This window comes from Mus caroli, chromosome X, assembly GCF_900094665.2.
Source record: "Mus caroli chromosome X, CAROLI_EIJ_v1.1, whole genome shotgun sequence".
Lineage (NCBI taxonomy): Eukaryota > Metazoa > Chordata > Mammalia > Rodentia > Muridae > Mus > Mus caroli.
The window spans coordinates 1,637,938-1,661,242 of record NC_034589.1 but is presented as its reverse complement, the minus strand read 5'-3'; positions in this window follow the sequence as shown (position 1 = coordinate 1,661,242).

Below are 23,305 nucleotides of genomic sequence, written 5' to 3'. Positions count from 1 at the left end.
TCCTCCAGCAACCATTAACACTCATTAGTGCCTCAGGAAGGAATGGGCCTCACTGACAGCTCTTCTATCTATGATAGACATTTGGAAGGCCCAATCTTACGCATGGTTGAAACAGTAATGTCATGTCTGGACAGCAGAGTTTCATAATGTTCTTTCCTATCCTTTGGCTCCTAAGTTCTTTCTGCTTTGCCTACAGTGCTGTTCCCTGGTTGATGGTGGGAATGGGGGCGGTGGTGGTATAGAAATATAGCTGTCCTATTTAAGGCCCACTGTCATGAGTCACTTCTTCTCAGTCCCTTTATTGACTGTTTCATTTTGCAAAGGAAGCTTCCTTGGGCCAGGCTGAGAGCTGCAGTAGTAGTCTATGGCTTCTCGTTAGGTTCATAGTATCAGGTATGTAATCCCTCCTACAAAGTGGGTCTTAAATACAATCACAACACAGTGGGCTATCACCAAAAATAGTTTTGCCACCATTGCATTGGTGGGCATATCTTACCTGCTGGGTCAGAGTCGGAGCAACACATAGCCCATAGCTGGGTGAGACTTAATGAGTTTTCTCCCCCAGCAGCCTACATAGATCCTTGAGGCATTATGAATGCTGGCTCAGTACCATCTCCATTTTTCAGTGAACTGTAACCAAAGTGTATAGCATCTTCAGCAATAGGTCTTATCATTTAATTATGGTTGACAACGGCAATAGCCTGTATCCTTTGGGTTGCGGAAGAGGGGGTCATCTGAGACCTGTATGATTTATTCAAAGCTTTTTTTTTTAACTTTTAAATTTAAGTTTTTAATTAGAGTTTTCATTGTATAAAGAAGCAGGTTTATTTATTTATTTAACTTTTTAAAAGTCCAGTCGTTACCTTTCCTGGCCTGCTCTTCCATAGTTCCTCATCCCACTCCACCCCCTGTCAGGCCTCCCCACTCCCTGGGGCCTCAAGTCTCTTTGAGGGTTAGGCATGTCTTCTCCCACTGAGACCAGACCAGTCAACCCTCTGCTGTATATGTGTCTGGGGCCTTGGACCAGCTCATGTATGCTGCCTGGTTGGTGGCTCAGTGTCTGAAAGATCTCAGGGGTCGGGGTTAGTTGAGACTGCTGGTCTTCCTATAGGGTTGCCCTCCACCTCAGCTTCTTCCAGCCTTTGAACCACTGAGGTCCCCAAGTTCAGTCCATCGATTGGATGTAAGTATCTACATCTGTCTCAATCAGCTATTGGTAGGGCCTCACAGAAGACTGCCATGCTAGGCTCCTGTCTGTATGCAAACCATTACATCAGTAATAGTGTCAGGCCTTGGAGCCTCCCCTTGAGATGGATCCCACGTGGGTCTGGTTACCTCAGTCTCTTCTCCATTTTTGGCCCTACAGTTCTTTCAAACAGGAACAATTCTGGATCAGAGTTTTTGATTGTAGGATGGTGTCTTAGTTAGGGTTTTACTCCTGTGAACAGATACCATGACCAAGGCAAGTCTTATAAGAAAACAAACAAACAAACAAACAACATTTAGTTGGGGCTGGCTTACAGGTTCAGAGGTTCAGTCCATTATCATCAATGTGGGAGCATGGCAGCATCCAGGCTGTCATGGCTCAGGCAGAGCTGAGAGTTCTACGTCTTCATCCAAAGGCTGCTAGTGGAAGACTGACTTCCAGGCAACTAGGGTGGGGGTCTTAAGCCCACACCCACAGTGACACAACTATTCCAACCAGGTCACACCTATTCCAACAAGGCCACACCTCCAGATAGTGCCACTCCCTGGTCCAAGAATATACAAACCATCACAGATGGCAACCCTCTACTTGATGCCCTGTCTTTCTACTGGAGATGGCTCTACAAGTTCCCCCTCCCCACTGTAGGGCACTTCATATAAGGTCACTCCTTTTGAGTCCTGAGAGTCTCTCACCTCCCAGGTCTCTGGTACATTCGAGAGGGACCACCCACCCCCTACCTCCTGAGGTTGCATATTTCCATTCATTCTGCTGGACCTCAGGGCTTCTCCCCTGTCTTTCCCCCATACCTGATCATGCTCCCCTTTTCCCATTACCTCTTCCCTTTCCCACCCAGGTCTCTCCCTCCCTCTGCCTCCCATGATTGTTTTCTTTTCCCTCCCAAGTGGGATTATGACATCCTTACTTGGGCCCTTCTGATTGTTAACCTTCTTGAGTTCTGTGGATTGTAACTTGGATACTCTGTACTTTTGGGGGGGGGCTAATATTCACTTATTAGTGAGTGCATACCATGCATGTCATTTTGGGTTTGAATTACCTCACTCAGGATGATATTTTCTAGTTCCATTCATTTGCCTGCAAAACTCAGGATGTCCTCATTCTTAATACCTGAGTAGTACTCCATTATGTAAATGAACCACATTTTCTGTATCTCTTCTTTTGTTGTGGGACATCTGGGCTGTTTCCAGCTTCTGGTTATCATGAATAAGGCTACTATTAATATAGTGGAGCACATGTCCCTGTGGTATGGTGGGGCATCTTTTGGGTATGTGCCCTAAGTGGTATAGCTGGGTCTTCAGGTAGATCTATTTCCAATTTTCTGAGGAACTGCCAGACTGATTTCCAGAGTGGTTGCACCAGTTTGCAATCCCATCAGCAATGGAGGGAGTGTGTTCCTGTTTCTCCACATCCTTGCCAGCATGTGGTGTCACCTGAGTTTTTGATCTTAGCCATTCTGATTGGTGTAAGGTAGAATCTCAGGGTCATTTTGATTTGTGTTTCCCTGATGACTAAGGACTTTGAGCATTTCTTAAGTTCTTCTTGGCTATTTGAAATTCCTCTGTTATGAATTCTCTGCTTAGCTTTATTTTTCTATTGGGTTTGGTGTTTTGGAGTTTAGCTTCTTGAGTTCTTTATATATTTTGGATATTAGCCCTCTACCAGATGTGGGGTTAGTGAAGATATTTTCATAATCTGTAGGTTGCTGATTTGTAATATTGACTAAGTCCTTGCCTTAAAGAGGCTTTTCAGTTTCGTGGGATTCCATTTATCAATTGTTGATATTAGAACCTGAGCCATTCTATTTAGTTCTGAGTTTTGTTTAGGAAAATTTCCCCCATGACAATAAGTTCAAGACTCTTTCCTACTTTCTCTTCTATTAGATTCAGTGTATCTGGTTTTATGTTGATGTCCTTGATCCACTTGGACTTGAGCTTTGTGCAAGGTGACAAATATGGATCTATTTTCATTTTTCTACATACTGACTACCAGTTAGACCAGCACCATTTATTGAAGATGCTTTTTTCCATTGTATATTTTTGGCTTCTTTGTCAAAGATCAAGTGTCCACAAGTGTGTTGTTTTATTTCTGGGCTTCAATTCTATTTCATTGATCGACCTGTCTGTCTCTGTACCAATGCCATGCAGGGGTTTTTTTTTTTTTAATCTCTATTGCTATGTAGCCAACAAAAACAACAACAAAATAACATGAATTAACAATCACATGTCAGCCAGGCATGGTGGCGCACGCCTTTAAACCCAGCACTCGGGAGGCAGAGGCAGGCGGATTTCTGAGTTCGAGGCCAGCCTGGTCTACAAAGTGAGTTCCAGGACAGCCAGGGCTANACAGAGAAACCCTGTCTCGGAAAAAAACAAACAAACAAACAAACAAACAATCAAAAAAAACAATCACATGTCATTGGTATCTCTCAACATCAATGGTATCAATTTCTCAGTAAAAAGATAACAACTTACAGTATGTATGCAAAACCAGGATTCATCCTTCTTTGGCACCCATGAAACACACCTTAACATCAAAGATAGACATCATCTCAGGGTAAAAGTATGGAAAAAATGTCCCAAGAAAACATACATAATAAGCATTTTATGCTGGGCGTGGTGGCACATGCCTTTAATCCCGGCACTCAGGAGGCAGAGGCAGGTGGATTTCTGAGTTTGAGGCCAGCCTGGTCTACAAAGTGAGTTCCAGGACAGCCAGGGCTATAAAGAGAAACCCCGTCTCGAAAAACAAAACAAAACAAAAAATAAATAAAAAAAAACCAAAAAACCAAAAAACAAAAAACCCAAACAAACAAAAAAAGAAGAAGCATTTTATTTGTGTAAAATTGTGTAGCCATTTTACTATTTGAAAAAATAGACTTCAAGTCAAAACTCATCAGAGCAGATAGAGAAGGATACTACATACTCATCAAAGGAAAATTCTCCAAGAGCTCATTACAATTCTTAACATTTATGCCCCAAATACAAGGGCACCCAAGTTTGTAAAAGAAACTACTATAGCTTAAATCACATATCAACCCTCAAACAGATAGTGAGAGACTTTAATACTGTACTCTCACCAATAGACAGGCCATCTAGACAAAATCTCAACAGGGAAATGTTGGAGCTAACAGATGTTATGAGTCAAATAGACCTAACAAATGTTTACAGGACACTTCGCCCAAACACCCAAAGACTTTCTTAGCATTTCATGGAACCTTCTCCAAAAGTGACATAAAGCAATTCTCAACAAATAGAAGAAAATTGAAATAACTCTCAAGAGCTTATCTGGCCATCACAATTAAAATTGGATATCAACAACAAAAGAATCAACAGAAAGCTTACAAACTCAAGGAAACTGAACAAGTCTATACTGAATGAAAAATGGGTCACAACAGAAATAAAGAAATGAAAGACTTTCTGGAATTGAATGAAAATGAATACACATCATATCCAAACTTATGGGACACAATGATGGCACTTCTAAATGACAAGTCCATAGCACTCAGTGCCTATATTAAAAGCATAACAAAACTGGAGAGATCTCATACTATCAACTTAACAGCATACCTGAAAGCTCTAGAACAAAATGAAGAAACTACACAAGGAGTACAGGACAAGAAATAATCAAACTCAGGACTGGTCAATAAAATAGAAACAAACAAAAACAATACAAAGAATCAGTGAAAGAGTTGATTTTTTTTTAAAAAAGAAAATCAGTAAGATTGATTGTTGGGGTCCAGGAGTCACTCCACAAACCATACAAGCACTGATCTCAGGCAGACAGGGTTGTTTATTGAACACACACCCTGAGACTGATCAATCAGGGACATAGCTCAGAATTTAGGGACTGAGGCCACGACCACAAACTTTTCTCTGTGTCATCTTATAAAGGCTAAAACCACAATGAGCTCATATGAAAGTGCTGCCCTGACTCAAACCATTTTAGACGTAACAGTTCATATTGATCTTTAATTTGATGGCTCCTACATGAAGCTTATAGTTGTGGAACTTGTTAAGATTAACAAAGTTCATAACATACAGAATGTAACAGGATATATGGTCATCATGACCCTTCTCTGAATTGTTATTTTTCTGTGTCAGTGACTGGCAGGCATATTACAGCAACAATATGAAATAGCTGACCAGCACAGAACAAAATAGCTGCAGCTATGTTGTTGTTGGTGGTGGGGCAGACCTCAACAGACAAACTCTTATCCAAATTAATTAAAAGCTGGAGAGAGAATATCTAACTTAACAAAATTAGAAATGAAAAGGGGGCAGAACAGTGGACACCAAGAAAATCCAGAGAATCATAAGGACATACTTGAAAAACTTGTACTCCACTAAATTGGAATATCTAAAAGAAATGGTTAATTTTCTTGATACATATCACTTACTGAAGTTAAATCAAGATCAGATAATCAATTTAAACAGACTTATGAGTCCTAGTGAAATAGAAGCAGTCATTAAAGTTCTCTGTATAGAAACCCTACCTCTGTCCTGAGTGTGGCAAAGGTTTTGCTGATGCACCTTTGTACCCATCAGGGTGAACAAACTAAACCACCACCACAATCTACTCTCTTATGGCCCCATAATCCACCTGGTTCTGTACCCATAATCCCTCAGTCGTGAGTGTAGGGGTCAGCCCTCTGGACCCAGCAGGCTTCATATGTGTGGCTTCTGTGGGAAGCAGTTCCCCCAGAGCTCAGATTTAGTCAAACACCTGCGTACACATCCAGGGGAGAAGCCATACAAATGTGCAGAGTGTGTAGCAAGGGCTTCGGTGACAGCTGTGCTTGAATAAAGCAGCAGCATGGGCATCTGGCCTTAAGGACCTTTGGAGTAGGGGATGGTTGGCCAAGGTCCCTTCAGGAGGAGTCACTAGCTGGAATGAAGTGATGGGGATTCTAGTGAGGGTAGAAGCCCAGGGTACCAGAGGGAGGGTATCTTCTGCTGAAGGCTGAGAAGAGCCTGGGAAATGGTGGGGTGGATGAGGAAGATGAGAATAGCTAGAAACCGATTAGAGACTGTACATAACCTTCATGGTCAGGAAACTGTCTTGGTTAGGTGTTGGGGCCTTGCCAGTTTGAGCTGTATCGAAGCTTCTAGAACACTGCCTAGCACAGATTAGGCCCCCAATAGTTGTAAAATTGATAAGCTGGACTCAATTCTAAAATCCTTCTGCCTCCTGTTAAGAACACACCCCTCAGCTAGAGGCAGTTGTGTGTACAATCTTTAGTTCCAGCATTCAGGAGGCAAAAGCAGGCAGATCTCTTGAATTCATGGCCAGACTGATCTACATACAGAGTTCTAGGTCAGCCAGAACTCCATGGTGAAACAAAAACCAAAAAACCCTTGATCTTTTCAACCTTAGTCTGGGAGAGCAGATTGTTGGAATTTAAGGTGTCCAGACAGGGTGGGGGCATCTTGGCCACCCTGAGGGTTGCTGTGGAGAAGGCAGTTCTCACCTCTGCCTGGGGGGCACTGGGCATGGTTTTATTTCAGAAGGGCACTTTGGGAAAGAGCTTACATCTCTATGCTTTTGAGGGTCCTTCCCACTCAGACACTGGGACCTGGTGAAATAGAAGAGCCAGCAGGAGCACTCAGAGCTTCCAGTCTGGATGTAAAGCCTAGGTTGTCGTGGACATCTGCAAAGGCCAGCCTGCTGAGCAAAGGCAGCGCCAATGCAGGCCAGAGGAGCTTCAAGTCTCCACAGCTAAGTGTCTGTCTGTCTGTCTCCTCATTAATAAATTGTCCCTTGTTTGAGAAAAAAGTTTCCCTATCCTCCCCCCCCCCTCAAAAGCCCAGGGCCAGACTGGTTTGCACAGAATACTACCAGATTTTTAATGAAGAGTTAATTTTAATACTCCCCCAAATTATTCCACAAAATAGAAACAGAAGGAACATTGTCCAATTTGTTTTTTGAGGCCACAGTTATCCTCATTTCCAAAACACATGACTCAACCATAAAAGAACTACAGACCAATTTCCTTTATGAACATATATTCAAAAATTCTCAATAAAATACTTGCAAACCAAACCAAGAATTCATTGAAAAGATCATCCACCATGAGCAAATAGACTTTATCCCAGAGGTGCAGGAATGGTTTATAATGTACATGAATTGATAAATGTAATCCATTACATAAAAAAACCTGAAAAAAACCCCAAAAACAAAACAAAAAACCCATATGATCCCATTAGATGCAGAAAAAGCCTTTGACAAAAATCTAACACCTCTTTATTTATAGTAAAAGTTCTGGAGAGATTAGGGATACAAGGGACATGTCTCAACATAGTAAAGGCAGTTTATAGTAAGCTCATAGCCAACATCAACATAAGTAGGGGGAAACTCAAAGGAATTCCACTAAAATCAGGAACAAGACAAGGTTGTCCACTTTCTCTCCATATCTATTCAATATGGTACTTGAAGTCTTAGCTAGAGCAATAAGACAACTGAAGGAGATGAAAGGGATACAAATTGGAAAGGAAGAAGTAAAGGCACCTTTATTTGCAGATGATGTAATAGTATGCATAGGTGACCTGAAAATGTCCACCTGGGAACTCCTACAGCTGATAGACACCTTCAGCAATGTAGTTGGGCACAAAATTAACTCACAAAAATCAGTAGCCCTCCAATATGCAAATGAGAAATGGACTGAGAAAGAAACAGGAAAACAACACCTTTCAAAATATCATCAAATAATATAAAATATCTTGGGGTAACTCTAACTAAGCAAGTTAAACATTCTATGAGAAAAACTTCAAGATGCTGAAGAAAGAATCTGAAGAAGATATCAGAAGTTGAAAAGATCCCCAATGCTCATGGATTAGTAGGATTAACACAGTAAAAATGGCCATCCTGTCAAAAGCAATCTACAGATTCAGTGCAATTCCCATTAAAATTCCAACAAAATTCTTCAAGACATTGAAATAACAATATTCAACTTCATATGGAAAAACAAAAAAAACAGGATAGCTAAAAAATATTCCTGAATAATAAAAGAACTGCTGCAGGTATCACTGCCCTCAATTTCAAGTTGTACTATAGTAAGAAAAACAGCATTCTATTAGCATAAAAACAGACAGGCTAATCAATGGAATTGAATTGAAGACCTAAACATAAATCCACACACCTATGGACACCTAATTTATGATAAAGAATTCAGAAGCACACACTGGAAAAAAAGACAGTATCGTCAACAAATAGTGCTAGTCAAACTGGGTGTGGTATATAGAAGACTCTAAATAGATCCATACTTATCATTCCACACAAAGCTCAACTTCAAATGGATCAAGGGCCCATATAACCAGATACACTGAACCTGATAGAAGGTCGAACTCATTGGCATAAGAGAAGACTTACTAAACAGAACACCATTAATGCAGGGACAAAGATAAAAAATTAATAAATGGGAACCTATGAAACACATCCTTCTGCATAGCAAAGGACATTGTCATTTGGACAAAGTAGCAGCTTACAGAATGGGATAAGATTTTGACCAACTACACATCTGATAGAGGGCTAATACTGAAAATATATAAAGAACTAAATTAAAAAAAAACACTAGATGTCAAGAAAACAAATAACCCAATTTAAACAAAGAATTCTCAAGAAAGGAAACTCAAATGGCTGAGAAACAAAGAAATGTTTAACATCCTTAGCCACCAGGGAAATGCAAATCAAAACTACTTTGAGATTTCATCTTATATCTGTCAGAATGACCAAGATCAAGTGACATACATGACAGTTCAACTGGCGAGGATGTGGAACAAGGGAAACACTCCTCCATTGCTGGTGGGAGTGCACACTTGTACAGCCACTGTGGAAATCAGTGTGGCAGTTCCTTCGGGAAGCTGGGAATTGATCCACGTCAAGATCCAGCTATACTACTCTTGGGAATATACCCAAAGGATACTTCATCCTACCACAAGGACACTTGCTCATCCACGTTTATTGCTGCTCTATTCATAATAGCTAGAAATTTGAAATAACCTAGATGTCCCTCAATAGAACATGGATAAAGAAAATGTGGTACATTTACACANTGGAGTACTACTCAGCCATTAATAAAATGTCATCATGAAATTCATAGCTAAATGGATGGAACTAGAAAAAAAAATCATCTTGAGTGAGATGACCTAAACCCAGAGAGACAATTATGGTATGTACTCACTTATATGTGGCTATATCTGTTCAGTCAATGATAACCAAGCTATAATCAGTAAACCCACAGAGATTAGGTATAGAATAAAGGACTAGGGTGTACAGACAGACCTCTTTAGGAATGGAACTAGAATAGATAATTGTAGGGGGAGATTCCCTAATTATGGATGGATGCTGGGGTAGGAACAGGAGGATCAAGTGTGAAGGAAAGAGGAGAGGGGGAGTAAGAGTGAATATGGGAAAAGACAGTTGAAATTAAGCACCATTTGAGAGGTAGTACGGGAACCTAAAACAGTAGAAGCTTCCTAAAATACATACATATATGAAGACTAAAGGAAGTCACCTAGTAATGGGGAAGGCAAAGTTACCAGATGAAGCTTCCAGTACCGGGAGTGGGTTACATTTAATTGAGTTGTTGGCCAAAGGGGCCCCATGGTAATTCCCAAATAACCCAGGCTGTTGCCTAGACAGGTTGCCCTCTCCAAACTGGCAGCAAGGTCCCACTGCTGAAGACAAAACCTACATAATCTACTGAACTTGAAGTTGAGTTGGTACATTCCTGTCTTTGGTACAGGAGGGTACTCTGCGTGTGGCAAAAAAGAAAAAAAAAAACAAATATATACACCAAGTCAGCCACAAACTCTTTGTTCTGCAATTGTGTCCTGCCTGCAAGAGGGTAATCCTGGCACAAACCTTGTATGAGTAGCCAAACAATGTCCGATTTGATTTAAGGCCACCTCCATGAGATGGAATCCATATCCCACACCAATTAGATGACCAAGAACCAGAGACTAGGTGTCCCAGGGACCTACGTTAAAACCAAATACCACTGCTCTTTTTTAAAAAAGTAGCAATAAAATGACTCCTAATGATATTTGGCTATACTCAGAGATCCATGCCTTCCTTATTCAACCACCAGAGAAGCTTCCTCCTGCAGCAGATGGGAACAAATACAGAGACTTACAGCCAGATATTAAGCAAAGAGAGACCTTGGAACATTCAGCCCTAAATGAGATATCTCCATTAAATCCCTTCCCTCAGAGCTCAGGGAACCCAGAGGAAGAGAAGACAGAAAGAATGTAAGAGCCAGAGGGGATGGAGGATACTAAGAAACAAAACTCTCTAATTCAATATATCAAAAATCAAATCAAGTCATAGAGACTGAGGCAGCATGCACAAGGCTTGCACATGTCTGCACCAGGTCCTCTGCATATATCATGCCTTCCAGGTTCATGTTTGTTTGTTTGTTTTATAGGATTCCCAAGTAGGTCTCTGATTCTTATGTCTTTTCTTGGGTTCTTTCTCTTTCATTTGTTTTTCTTGTTAAACTCTGGCCAAGCAACTTAGCCAGTTGTTTTCCAATTTAGTCTCTCAAATTTTCAGGACACAGAAATGTAGCCAGTTCTTTGTGAGAGTGCAACATGCATGACCTTGAGTTTCTGTCTTACCTTATTACATTATAGTTTATTATTATGCCTTCGAAGCCTGTTTGTTTTCTAATGAGAGACAGAAAGGGAGTAGATCCAGGCAGGAGGGGAGGTGGGGAGGAGCTGAGAGCAGTAAAGGGGAAACAGTGATCAGGGTATATTATGTGAGGATAGAATCTATTTTCAATAAAAGGAAAAAAAAACCCTGAAAATTCCAGAAATAAATATTTTTAGTGTATATGTGTATACCCCTTGAGAGCATATAAACACATCACTGCGTGCAGGAGACCTGGAAGTCAGAGAAGGGCATTGGATCCCTAGAACTGTAGTTAGAGGGGGCTGCCAGCTGTCACATGGTGGCTGAGAATTAAGCCCAGACTCTTTGCAAGAGCAGCAAGCACTCTGAACTCCTGACCCATCTCTCTGGCCCCTCAAGTCAGCTTCTTATCTGGGAATCACTGTGAAATTAAAAATGTTACACACTTAAAACAAGCAGTGATATCTTGGAATCATTTTCATTATAAACTAGAAAAACAGGAGGATAGCAAGGAAAGATTGGATCAAAGCAATGCTGAAACACATAAGGGCAAACACCACACCCTGAAGCTCCATGCCCAGCGTTTGGATCTCATGGTGGCATCAAAAGGCTCCAATAAGCTTGGGTAATCCTGACCCTACATAGGCTCTGTGGCTTGCAACATACATGGCTCTTCTCTTGGCTCATTCCACTTGGTGCTTTTATCTTTCCTTTGTAGATGGTCCATATTCATCAGGATGCATCTCTTGCATCCTGGGGTCTTCATTGCAACTTAGGTCTCACTTTCATAGTGGGTCTCACAGCCTACTAAGAAGCTCCACGTAGAGGTTGTTACACATTGCTTGATCTCAGCAGCTTTCTGGGGTCTCGGAGTCTTGTTGCAATGTGCCATGACCCCACAATGCTTACATTTTACATACTTGACAAATCACAGCACCATGATGGTGCTAAGATATGCCACCTGCTTGAGATGTAGACTCATAGATCATAGATGCAGAAGCTTCTGTGTGTTTTTGTGACTGAATCTGGGAAGAATATTTTGTTGGGTGATCATTTTCCAGAAGGATACCCTTAAAAGTCTATCTTTTTGAGAACCTTCTTTTCAATAAATTTGTTATTATATCCTTGAGCTGATGATGGACCAAGTCTTGTCCTTGGGGCACTTTTCCCACAGTCCCAGTTCAAAGTCTGTGGTCCATCACTCACCTCCTTAAGAGTGGCAAATGTTTGTCACTGTGTCTGTCTGCAACTGCCAATTCACCCATGCTCGTTTCTTTGTCTTCTTTCATTTTTCATCTTTCTGCTTCTTGTTGATCTTTCTCTCTTTAATATAACTAAGAGCTGTGAGAGGTAACTGGGACTCAGCCTAAATGCCACACTATCTTGACATTTCCTTTGCCAAGCAACTTAGACAATTGTTTTCCAATTTAGTCTCTCAAATTTTCAGGACACAGGAATGTAGCCAGTTCTTTGCCAGAATGCAACATGCATGGCCTTGAGTCCAGTACCTAATAGAATTCCCTTCTCAAGTCTCAGGAGTCTAGTCTTTACTCTCTGACTTTTTCTTTTTCTTTCTTTTCTTTTCTTTTTTTTTTTTTTTTTTTTTTTTTTTTTTTTTTTTTTTTTTTTTTAGCATCCTGATCTGAACTCCTACCAGAATGGACCACTAGCTTTATTTAGCCCTAGGGTTAATCTCATAGCTCCAAGCTCACATTACCCTTGGAAAACAGTTTCAAAGGCCTATGGACCACATAGTCAGGTTTCTCACAGCAATGGCTCTACTTCTCACCACCAGGTTTTTGTTTAGCTAACTTTCTTTTTGCTGTGACTTGAGCAATGCGACTATTTCTTTTGGCCCATGGTTTGAGGGAACACATTGACGAAGGGATGGTGAGGGATGGTTTCATGGCAGTGAGCATGGGAAGCTGCGTGCTCACATCTCAGCAGATCAGAGACATGGGAATGATGCGCTCTCACTACCCCATTCTATTCAGCCAGAACGGAGTCAGTATGGGTAGGAAGGTTTTTGTTTTAGTGGGAGTTTCTTAGGTATTTTACCTACAATGTGTTATTTTCTGTCACTAGAGAGTAATGAATATACTCTCCAGCTGGGAAAAAGAAAAAGCTATACATCAATACTTTTATTTATTCTCTGATAATGTCATATATGCATATGGGGTGGTTTGAATGAGAATGCTTCCCGTAGGCTCATCTGTGTAAACACTTGTTTCCCGTTGTTGGAAGTGTTTGGGAAGAATTAGGAGGTGTGGCCTTGTTGGAAAAGTTGTCACTGATGACCTCTTTTGGCTTCTGACAGTGTGGCACACATTCACTCAGGGCTTCCTCTGCTTACTATATATTCTAGGTTAATTCCAGCTTGATTATCCCAAGTCCAATGTCAGAAATGCCTGCTGCTTTCAGTAACTGAGCCTTACCTTCAAGTTCTAGGAAGAAACCAGGGACAATGATAATAGTCTATTTTAGCTGCACTTTTGGCTACTTTGTGGGTTTTTTTTTCCTCCCACCCCTTTCCACCTCTCTTCTTCCCTTTCAGTCCCCTAACACTAGGTAGGAGAGAAAGAGAGATAAAGGGGAGAAAAAGAAAGAACTCCCCAAATAAAGTCAAGGGTAGGAAAGGGGGCTACTTCATGCTGATTATGGGTATTGAGTTCCTAGGGGCAAGTTAGATCTTCATTATTTAAGGTAGCTAATTTCATCTTTTCTTTTGTTCACACATGACTACTTGACAAACCACAACCAACCATCACTGGACAACCAGATTCTCCCTATTAGGGCTCTAGTATGTCACACACACACACACACACACACACACACACACACACACACACACACGCTATCTGTAGCTGGTACAATCGCACCCTTGCTAAAGTATGAGGCAAATCATAGTCACGTGATGTGAGACAGCCTCATATCCCTATACCTGCCATCAAACCAAAACCAGATTCCCATAGTATTTTTAGAATCATAGTTTATTTAGTTATTTGTGTGTGTCTCTGTGTGTGTGTGTGTGTCTGTGTGTGCTCAAGGAGGTCAGAAGGGGATGCCCTGGAATCGTAGTTACAGACAGCTTTTAATTGCCTGATGTAGAGGCTAAGATCCAGACTCCAGTCCTCTGCAAGAGCAGCAGGTTTTCTCTGGTGGTTTCAGTGACAATGACCCCCATGAATTCATATATCTCACTACTTGGCCTCTAGTTAGTGGAACTGTTTGGGAGGAATTAGAGGTGTGACTTTGTTGAAAAAAGTGTGTCTTTGAGGTTTCAAAAGTCCACACCATTCCAAGTTAGCTCTCTCTCTCTCTCTCTCTCTGCTTCCTACATTCAGATAAGGATATAAGCTTTTTTGTTTGTTTATTTGTTTGTTTGTTTTTTGGTTTTTTGAGACAGGGTTTCTCTGTATAGCCCTGGCTGTCCTGGAACTCACTCTGTAGACCAGGCTGGCCTCAAACTCAGAAATCCACCTGCCTCTGCCTCCCAAGTGCTGGGATTAAAGGTGTGCACCACCACGCCTGGCAGGATATAAGCTCTTAATTCATTTTTATTTATTATACAAAACAGGTTTCCCTGAGAGAACTCAATGGGTAAATGACCTGCTCCCAGCCTGACTTGGGTTCTTTTCCTGAGACCCTACGTGATAGGAGAGAGCTTACTTCCTGCAAGTTGTCCTTTGGCACGTAAACAGATGTGACAGATGTGCCCAAAGGCCAATCTGATTTGGTAGATTCTTCAGTTGAGGATCGCTCTTTCCTGATAACTCTAGGTCAGTGTCAAGTTGACAGCTGAAGCTAATTATGATGTCATCTTTGGGTTGTTTTGCAACTCTTTGTAAGCGATGGGTAAGTGACAGTTCTATAAATTATGTCCTCATGGTGACTTAAATTAACTTTCTTAAACTTGTGGAAACAGTTTTGTAGACATGCACTTCAATATTCCTTCATTCACTAATCCCAGCACTTGGGAGGCAGAGGCAGGCAGATCTCTGAATTTGAGGCCAGGCAGGTCTACAGAGTGAATTCAGGACAACCAGAGCTACATAATGAGACCTTGTCTCAAGCAACAGCAGCAGCAACAACAACAGCAAAACAAAAACAAAACACCTCAAATCATTCTTTCATTTAGTCAGGCTCCTGAGTTCTCTTCCCAAATTTTACACCCCCCAATTTGCTCTCCTCCACCACATCTTTTTGATAGACCTCTATATATTCAGCAGTAAAAGGAAATCTGTTATGTTTCTTTAACAAAAATCCCCACCTCAACATCTCCTAGTAGCTTTTAATCATTTACAGTGTTCGTTCTCCTTTTAGGTAGAGATTCCCATCTGCCAGTGTTGTATTTGGATTGAGCATAGTTCTAACCTAAGGTTTCTCTTTCTCTGTTGACAGTTACTAAATAAAATCTGTGTCTATCACTTTGCTGGGGAGCTCTAGTTCTCTTGAACAGGAGTAGAATTAATTCCTTAATGTCTGTTTATTTTCTATCTGTATTATTGCTGAGATTTAAAAATTGTTGTATGTCATGTGTATGGGTGTGCTGAGCCTGTCTCTGCTTCACCCGAATGGAGATTATACACACGCACTACAATACCTGACTTTTTACAAGTACGGTTGGCATTATCAGGTCCTCATGCTTATAAGGAAGCAGCTTACAAACTGAGCTATTTCTCCAGTCTCCCTAATTAGTTTCAGGCTGAGAGACAGGTTGCTAGTTTCATCCTTCTACATGTGCATATTCAGTTTTCTCAACACCATTAATGAAAATTTTGTCTTATCTACAATATCTGTTTTTGGTACTCTTGCTGACCATCAGGTAACTATAGCTCCATGAGTTTATTTCGGATCTTCTGTTATATTCCATTGTTTCTGTGGCAATATCATCTTGTCTTTGTCTCTATGGCTCCGTAGCACAATTTGAGGACAGATATTGTAATATCTCCAATATTTCTCTTCCTGATTATGATTTCTTGAGCTATTGAGAGTGTTTTGTATTTCCATATGATTTTTCCCTCGAGTTCTATGAACATGCTATTGAAATCATTCAGTGATTTGTAAGGAAGAACTGAAGTTGAATTTGAGATGGAACAGAACCACGGACTCAAAGGTATGCTGCACAAGAAAGCCTTATTTGGATAGCTCAGAGTACAGAGTTCAATGCAGGGAGGGGCAGAGAAGCATACAGAGAAGTTTTTATCAGTATCACCAGGTGTGCTCAAGAGACAGAAAGTCTCATTGGCCTATTGGGGGCTGTTTGCATAACTTCCTTGAATGTGGTAAGCTGCATCTCATCTCTAAGGAGGGGAGAGGAAACCTTTTGCCTGGAGCATTCCTGGAGCAGGGGGAGGCATTCCTCCTAGTGTAGTAAACAATGTTCTATAGGAACAGAGTTCACACAGCAGGATAGGGTGGAAAACTCTATTAAATGTTTGCTACAGATGTCATTGGAATTTCGATAAGGATTGCAATAATTTTGTGGATGGCCTTGGGAAAATATCCATTTTCACAGTACATATTCTGTCAGTGCTAGAGTTTTCTCCATTTTTTCAGTATCTTACAGTTTTTATTGTTGCAGGTCTTTTACTTCTTTAGTTAGTCCCCCACCCCAGGTATGTCTAAGCTATTGTGAATGGGATATTGTTCTCACTTTTTTAAATTGGTACATAGAAAAGCTATAGATTTTTGTATGTTGATTTTGTATCCTACTATTTTGTGAAAAGTGTTTATCAGGATCAAGAATTTTCTGGTGGATTCTTTAGGCTATTTAAAGGATAGGTTCATAACATGCCAATAGGCATGTTTACTTCTCCCCTTCTTATTTGTATGCCTACCATTCTTCTTGTTGCTTTATTTCAGCATATTTAGAGTAAAAGTTAAGAGTTTTGCTTTGTTTTGTTTTGTTTGACTGTGAACTTGAGAGCCTTCTGCCTCAGCCTCCTGAGTGCTGAGTGTGTGACTCCATGCTTGGTTGCAAGTGAAGACTTGATTTTGAATTTTTAAGTCTTTAGTGCATGGAGTCCCACCATAATGGGAAAGGATAAGGGACTCCTAGAAGATACTGTCTTGGTACAATGAATATTTTGACTGAAATAATTTTAGAAATGCTAACTGCAGGAAAGACAGTCTGACATTCCCCTGGATATGATCAGATAGGGTTAAGTGAGAGCTACCCTCTCTGCTCATAGGATATGGGTATCTTTATTTCTCAAGATGGAGGGATTCATAGAGTAATAATAAATATGACCCCCTCTTGTTCCCTGAGTCTCATTTTTCCTCTTGGGACCTGGAAGTCCCACCTGTACCTTCCAACAATTGGCCCCTGGCCTTCTTTACTGACAAGTCAAAAACCAATTAGGGAACAAGACCTTAGCAACAAAACCTCCATATAACTTACATATAACTTTTCTAACTTTTCTCAGACCCTGTATTGTCTTATCAACATTATTACCACAAGACTTTAATTCTATATTTCATCAAATCTAATATAAAACCTTTTAAGTTTAGCTATTACTCCAGGTCTTCATTTGCTTAAAGGCTCCTTGCCATATGAAACTTATACTTAGGTAAATGGTATGCCTTTACCTTGCTAATCTGTTAGGTGTAGTGGCAGGGTTAGTGTTAGTGGCTAAAAGTGTGCACTGCTCTTGCAGAGGACTCAAGTTTCATTTCCAGCACTGGAGTCAGTCACTCAACAACCCAAGGGATCTATCTGATGCTGTCTTCCAGCCTCTGTGTGCACATGCACTTGTGTACACACACACACACACACCCCTACATAATCAAAAATAAATCTTTAAAAATCTTTCTATTGTTACATAGATCTTTCTGAGCATAAGAAAGAATACAACAGAAAGAAATTTTCTTCAGTTCAACATAGACGATCCTAGACTTAGGATTTGTTGAACAGAATTGTGAGAGACCAGGCCTTTGCATAGAGTTCCTGCACTAAGACCCTAATAACTGAACAAACCAAAATGAGTTATGCTAAACTTTACATAATCACACTCAAACATTAAGAAAGAAGATAGATCCCAAAACAAATGAGTTTTTCACGAAAACAAAAGAGTTTTAGTCCACCTGTTTTCTCCCTTAATAACCTAATTAGCTTGATGTTAACCAATATGGACTATTTTGAGTAAAAAGACATTGGAACCAACAGTTGAAAGCAAAGCTATAAAATTTTATTCTATTAAGGAAAATTACACTTATAAAGGAAATTTACATGTTTGAAAGTTCTTCCCTTTTCATTACAAGGAAGCAGAAAGAATTAAAAATATAACTTATTTATTTTAATGTGCAATGGTGTTTTGTTTTGCTTTTTGCCTGCATGTATGTCTGAATGAAGGTGTTGGATCCCCTGGAATAGGAGTTACAGGGAGTTGTGAGGTGCCATGTGGGTGTGGAGAATTGAACCAGGGTCCCCTGGAACTACAGCCCAGTGCTCTTAATCACTGAGACATCCCTCCAGCCTGGAGGAAGACTCTGAACTCAATGGAGAAAGTGCAGGCTTAAATCCATAAATGAAATTTACCAAACAACCCTATATACCCCATCCCACTTTTCATGGTTACAGTTTTTAATTAATTATTTACCTGCCCCTCTTCTTTCTGCTTTAGCCTAAGTTGGTATATAAAATTCAATTCTTTCTGTTATCCATTCATATTCCCATGTGCACATGTGAGATAAACACATTAATACTCTTCAGTTGATTTTTTTTTCTCCTACAACTCTGTCTTTGGTGGGACTTGAGAGATGTCTCAGAGGTTTAAAAGCTCCTGCTACTCTTTCAGATGACCTGGGTTCGATTCCCAGCACCTGCATAGGCAGCTTACAACCATCTGTAACTCTAGCTCTAGGCTATCCAGTGTCCTCTTCTGGTCTCTACAGGGACTACATATACACAGTTTATAGAAGTACATGTAGGCAAAATACCCATAAAAGTAAAAAAGTAAATAAAACTTAAAAAAATTATGTTTGGCAAGTTTAATTTACAAGGCCCTCTCTAGAGAACATGAGATGGATAGTGGAATTTTTTTAACTTATATTACAGATCTCTTCAGAGGCTTTTGGCTAGAACATTTACCTACACAGATTCTCTCTTGGGTTTTCTCATAGCAGAAATTGTATTATCTGTTAGAGATTAGTCATTAAGTGTGGCCCATATTTAAATGGTGAAGAATTAGATTCCACTTCTTGATGGAAAAACTACAAAAGAATTTGGAGCCATGCTACTATGTTCTCAACTTCTGGATGAAGTAGAACAATGTATTTGTGTGAGAGGGGGAGGCTGGGAAGAACTAGGCTCTAGAAGATTTGAGTATACTTAACTAGTTTGTGGACATAATGATCTGTCCATGTGTCCTGCCTGTCCTCTACTCCCTGCCTGGTTGTGATTCCATCAATGCTTTTGGTTGTCTAACTGTAGCCAGAGCTCCTGTCTCATGACCCCTCTACTACTGCTTTAGTTATAGCCACTGGTTTGACAACACTGTTTCTTCCCCTTGCTTCTTCCCTTCTAGGGAATGGCAACACATTCTTGATATTGCTATTCCTGCTATCTCATCATCGTTGGTCAGTCCTTTTAACTTTGACTAAACCTGCCTGCATGGTTGAGGTGGTTTGGATGAGATGTGCTTCTCACAGGTTCAGGTATTTGAACACTCAGTTGGCGGCACTGTTTGGGGAGGTTGTGGGGACTTTGGGAGGTAGAGTCTTTATATTTCATGTTTTTTAAAGATATATTTATTTTATTTATATGGGTACACTGTAGCTGTCAGACATACCAGAAGAGGGCATCAGATCCCATTACAGATGGTTGTGAGCCACCCTGTGGTTGCTGAGAATTAGACTCAGGACCTCTGGAAAAGCAGCCAGTCCTCTCTCTTAACCTCTGAGTCATCTCTCCAGCCCGATAGCTCATGTTTTTAGCAGCTGAGTAATACTCCACTGTGTAAATGTCCCACATTTTCTTTATTCATTCTTCAGTCGAGTAACATCTAGGTTGTTTCCAGCTTCTGACTATTATGAATACAGCTGTTAAGAACAGAGTTGAGCAAGTGTCCTTGTGGTAGGATGAAGTGTCCTTAGGGTATATGCACAAGAATTGTATAGCTGACTTTTGGGGTTCAGTCCATTATCATCAAGGCAGAAGCATGGCTGCATCAGGCAGACATGGTACAGGAGGAGCTGAGAATTCTACATCTTCATCTGAAGGTTACTAGCAGAATACTGACTTCCAGGCAGCTAGGATGAGGGTCTAAAAGCCCACACCCACAGTAAGACAACTACTCCAACAGGGCCATACCTTCTAATAGTGCCACTCTTTGGGACTAGCATATACAAACATCACATTCCACTACCTGACCCCCATAGACTTGTTCAAACATATGAGTCTGTGGGAGCCATACCTAAACATAGTCTAATAAAAATACATTTAGTACAACTTCAAAAGTCCTCATAGTCTATAGCAGTCTCAACAATGTTAAAAGTCCAAAGTTCAAAGTCTCTTCTGAGATTCACCCAATCACTTAACTGTAAACCCCAAAGCAATATAGGAAACCAGCCAGGCAAACGCCAAACTCTGCATCTCCATGTCTGATGTCAAAGCAGTCTTCAGATCTCCAACTACTTTTTCATCTTTGTTGACTGCAACAAAGTTCTTTCTCATATGCTGGTTCCACTCCCTGTTAGCAGCTTTCCTCAGCAGATAGCCTATGGCTCTGGCATCTCAAACATCTTGGGGTCTCCAAGGCAACTTTAATGTAACAGTTTATTGTTTCACACATGATCTTCTGGGCTCCTCCAAAGGGCTGCTGTCACTTCTCCAGCTCTGCCCTCTGTAGCACTCTAAGCTCAGATTGATCCACTCCACTGCCATTGCTGTTCTTGGTGATCATTCCATGGTACTGGCAGCTCCAATATACTGGAGTCTTCCTCTGCAACTAGGCTTCACCAATAGCTTTTCATAGGTTCTCTTCATGGTGCCAAGCCTCAACACTTTTGCATGACCAGTTCTGGGCCATCAGCTACAACTGAGGCTGAACCTTCACCAATGGCCTTCCATGGCCTCTCTCACTGTGCCAAGCCTCAGCTGTTCTTCATGACCCCTTCATGCCTTCAAAACCAGTACCACCTGGGTGACTCTTACACACTACCAAGTACAACTGCAGCACGAGGTACAACCTTGGCTATCTCTGGAACACAGCTTCTTTGTGCTCTCAGAAAACACTTCGCAGAAGATTTCACCTCAGTGATGCTCGTCTTTTCTTAATTACTGCTAATTTCTTAACTCCAGCTAACCAACATCAATTTTCCCAGTAGTCTCTTCTATTCTGGACTCTAAAGCCAGAACCACATGGCTGAAGCTGCTGAGTTCTGCTGCTTGCTGGAGCTGGAACATGGTTCCCTAGCTTTCTGTTTTCCAACTCCTTCACTGCCTAGGCTTGCCTGTCCAAGGACTTTGAACTCAGAGATCTACATGCCTGTCTCCTAAACACTGGGGTTAAATGTGTGGTCCACCTGAATTTAAGGTGTGGCCTGGATTTAAGTTTTTCTTCACCTAGAACTTGCTTTGTTCTAGGGTGGCCTTGAACTCAGAGATCTGCTTGTCTTTGCCTCCTGGGATTAAAGGCTTGTACTACCCTGCCTAGACCTAAATTTAGCTGGATAGGTTCTTGCCCCAAGGTCACTACTCCCCTAATTCAATTTAATATTCTTGAACACAGGATTCAGCTCCATTTCACTTCCTGATGTCTCTTTAATACTCAAACCATATATCCTGATTTAACTTTGGTACCTGGTACCTGTCTAGAAAATTGTCCATTTCATCCAGATTTTCCAGTTTTGTTGAGTATAGCCTTTTGTAGAAGGATCTGATGATTATTTGAATTTCCTCAGTTTCTGTTATGCCTATCTTTTCAGTTCTGATTTTGTTAATCAGGACACTGTCCCTGTGCCCTCTAGTTAGTCTGGCTAAGGCTTTATCTTGTTGATTTTCTCAAAGAACCAGCTCCTGGTTTTGTTGATTCTTTGTATAGTTCTTTTTGTTTCCACTTGGTTGATTTCAGCCCTGAGTTTGATTATTTCCTACCTTCTACTCCCCTTGGGTGAATTTGCTTCCTTTTGTTCTAGAGCTTTCGAGTGTGCTGTCAGACTGTTAGTGTATGCTCTCTCATTTCTTTTTGGACGCACTCAGAGCTATGAGTTTTCCTTTTACCACTGCTTTCATTGTGTCCCATAAGTTTTGGTATGATGTGTCTTCATTTTCATTAAATTCTAAAAAGTCTCTAATTTCTTTCTTTTTTCTTCCTTGACCAAGTTATCATTGAGTAGAGTGTTGTTCAGTTTCCATGTGGATGTATGTGTGTTTTCCATTGTTTTTGTTGTTATTGAAGACCAGCCTTATTCCGTGGTGATCTGATTGGATGCATGGGATTATTTCAATCTTCTTGTATCTGTTGAGGCCTGTTTTGTGACAGGTTAGATGGTCAATTTTGGAGAAGGTACCATGAGGTGCTGAGAAGGTATATTCTTTTGTTTTAGGATGAAATGTTCTATAGATGCCTGTTAAATCCATTTGGTTCATCACTTCTGTTAGTTTCACTGTGTTTCTGTTTACATGGTCTGTTCATTGGTGAGAGTGGGATGTTGAAGTCTCCCACTATTATTGTGTGGGGTGTAATGTGTGCTTTGAGCTTTACTAAAGTGTCTTTTATGAATGTGGGTGCCCTTGCATTTGGAGCATAGATGTTCAGAATTGAGAGTTCATCTTAGTAAATTTTTCCTTTGACCAGTATGAAGTGTCCTTCCTTATCTTTTTTGGTAACTTTTGGTTGGAAGTCAATTTTATCCAATATTAGTGGCTACTGCAGCTTGTTTCTTGGGACTATTTGCTTGGAAAATTGTTTTCCAGCCCTTTACTCTGAGGTATTGTCTGTCTTTGTCACTGAGGTGCATTTCTTGTATGCAGCAAAATGCTGGGTCCCATATCCAATCCACCAGTTTATGTCTTTTGATTGGGAACGGAGTCCATTGATGTTAAGAGATATTAAGGAAAAGTGATTGTTGCTTCCTATTCTTTTTGTTATTAGAGGTGGAATTATATTTGTGTGGCCATCTTCTTTTGGGTTTGTTGGAAGAAGATTATTTTCTTGCTTTGCCTAGCATATAGTATCCTCCTTGTGTTGAAATTTTCCATATATTATTCTTTGTAGGGCTGGAATTGTGGAAAGATATTGTGTAAATTTGGTTTTGTCATAGAATACGTTGGTTTCTATGTCTGTGGTTATTGAGAGTTTTGCTGGGTATAGTAGCCTGGGCTGGCTTTTGTGTTCTCTTAGAGTCTGTATGACATCTGTCCAGGATATTCTGGCTTTTATAGACTCTGGTGAGAAGTCTGGTATAATTCTCATAGGTCTGCCTTTATATGTTACTTGACCTTTT